Source organism: Sinocyclocheilus rhinocerous, unplaced genomic scaffold (assembly GCF_001515625.1).
Source record: "Sinocyclocheilus rhinocerous isolate Xijiao unplaced genomic scaffold, SAMN03320098_v1.1 scaffold151, whole genome shotgun sequence".
Classification (NCBI taxonomy): domain Eukaryota; kingdom Metazoa; phylum Chordata; class Actinopteri; order Cypriniformes; family Cyprinidae; genus Sinocyclocheilus; species Sinocyclocheilus rhinocerous.
Window position 1 is genome coordinate 124,692 of NW_015638943.1, and position 2,743 is coordinate 127,434.

The 2,743-nt window shown below is 33.9% G+C and overlaps 1 protein-coding gene and 1 pseudogene across 1 annotated transcript in view; one reads left to right on the plus strand and one right to left on the minus strand.

The window, feature by feature from the left end:
- The window catches only part of LOC107750190 (CXXC-type zinc finger protein 4), an 18,074-nt gene that overhangs the window by 7,201 nt on the left and 8,130 nt on the right, over nucleotides 1-2,743 (plus strand). The window lies entirely within an intron of this gene.
- Nucleotides 506-2,743, minus strand: part of LOC107750195 (probable ATP-dependent RNA helicase DDX58) — a 7,405-nt pseudogene continuing 5,167 nt past the window's right edge.

Sequence of the window (2,743 nt, forward strand, 5' to 3'; positions counted from 1 at the left end):
TTTTATATTTAAATAAATATATATATATATATATATATATCAAAATATTGAGAGAATCATCTTTAAAGTTGTCCAAATGAAGTTCTTAGCAATGCATATTACTAATCAAAAATTAAGTTTTGATATATTTACGGTAGGAAATTTACAAAATATCTTCATGGAACATGATCTTAATATCCTAATGATTTATTTATATATTATAAACATACAATGTATTGTTGGCTATTGCTACAAATATACCTGTGCTACTTATGACTGCTTTTGTGCTCCGGTCACATTTAAAGACACATGCAGAAGTCACATCACTGAGGTCAGACTCACGTAGGCGAGGGCCATGAGGGCAACATGATGGCGTCTGATCGTTGCTGTGGTATTCCTCCTCCAGCATGAACCTCAGCTCAGCTAGTTTAGGGTTCTGCTCCCCCTCGGTGGCCAGACGCAGTAACACACACTCAGACTCTAATCATGTGTGTCGCAGGCTGTCTGCTCAGTGAGAGGAGGATTCTTACAGTCGTAGAGCGCGGTGAGTTTCCTCTCGGTCTCGTCGTAGCCGGCGCTCCGGACCTGTTCGCTGAACTTTCTCAGGCATGTGCACGTATGACTTGAGCTCATCCTTGTGTTCAGTAACTGTGGTGATAACCCTGGTGTCCAGATTGGCACAGAGCTGTAAGATGTTGTTCTCCGCATCCAGCCTGCTCTTGAACCGATGCTGACCGACGCCTTCAGGCCCACAATCTGAGACAGGCCGGATTATAAACCAATCAGGACATGATAATAGAAAAGACTAGAGTACAACTGAATATAACAGAAAAGACTATGAAGGACTCTACATAAGACAAGCAGTTCAGAAGATGGAAGAGGTACAATAAAATAATTAATAAAAAAAACAAAGAACAAAGAACAAAACAGGATTGGATAAGACAATAGAGGGTTGTTATAACAAAATAAAATACAATAAATAAATGAAATAAAATAGAAAGTAAAATAATTTATAAATAGAACAAAACAGAACTGGATAAGACAATAGACTGGGTGCTAAAAAAAATAAAATTAAATTAAAAAAAGTACAATAAAAATAAAAAAATACAACAAAACAGGATTGGATAAGACTATAGACTGGAAAATAAAATATTTTAAATAAAATAAAATATTTTAAATTAAATAAAATATATTTTAAATAAATAAAAATAAAATATGACTGGATAAAACACAGTTGATGTTGACTGGAAAATAAAATAGACTGGATGTAAAAAATAAAATAAAATAAAATAAAATAAAATAAAATTGGGTAAGATGGGATTGAATAGATGGATTGACCATTTATCCAGGGTTTTACATTTTTTAATAGCTTCTCTGTGACTTAAAAAAATAAAATAAAATAAAATAAAAACATGAATGAAAAAACAAAACAAAACAGGATTGGATAAGACTGAAAGAGACTGAAAAGACTTGTGTTGAATTGGCCATCTATCGAGGGTCTTAGTTTTCCAGCATCTCTGCAACCCTCCATAAAATAAAATAAAATAAAAATATTACATGGAAAACCTAAACTAAATGAAGATCAGTAATGTTGCTTTGGCAACTAACTGACATATTTTTAATTTGAAGAGGTAAAATTACTAACTGGAAAAATAAAAAATAAATCTGAACTAAAACTAAAAATGAAATAAAAATAAAACCTAAATAATAAAATAAAAAGTAATAAAAACTTACAAAAGCACATAATAAAATGACTAACAGTTAAGCTAAAATAAAAAAACTGAAACTATAAAAATAAAAGCCAATTCAAAATATTAATAAAAGCTTTATACAAATAATACTGAAATAACAATGCACAGGTCAAGCAATTCAATCTGCAACATTACTGATTATGATCAGATTTTTTGGATTAATATTCGTACTAGATTCTTCAAAAGAAAGTAGTAAAATTATTTATCTTCATAATGCACATTTTTTTAATTTAATTTTTTGAAATAAACAAAAACAACCTTCATTAACCAACATTTTGCCAATAATTTCATTAACAAGATAGACCCTATATAGGATAAATGGTTGGTTGGATGGAGAATAGAATAGAACAGAACAGAATGGAGTATAACGGTGTGCTGTGCACCTGTGGCAGTGAGTGTGTGCTGCTGGTGAGTTTGGTGTCCAGGTAGCAGGTCATGATGGTGTTGTAGGGGTGTTGTGACACTCGTCGAACAGGATGAGCGACAGGATCTCCAGAGATGGCACCTCAGCGCTCTGCAGCGCGTTCACCAGGATCTGAGCCGTCATCACCACGATATCATGATTCTCTATGAGCCAGCGCACGGACAGATAATCCATATCACCGCACATCCCCGTCACCCTGCAGATCACAACACACGCACTTCAGACAGGAGGACCGTCATCTGGAATAATTCTAATGGTTTAATGTTTCTGAACGAGTCTCTTCTGCTCACCAAGGCTGTATTTATTAGATCAATACTGTAAAAATTCTGAAATATTATTATAATTTCAAACAGCAGTTTTCTGTGTGAATATCTGTTAAACTGTAATTTATTTCTGCGATCAAAGCTGTATTTTCAGCATCATTACTCCAGTCTTCAGTGTCACATGATTTTCAGAAATCAGTATAATATGCTGATTTGCAGCTTCATATTTTTGTATGTATGTGTGTGTGTGTGTGTGTGTGTGAGTGTGCGTGCGTGTGTGTGTGAGAGTGTGCGTGAGTGTGTGTGTGTGTGTGTGTGTGTGTGTG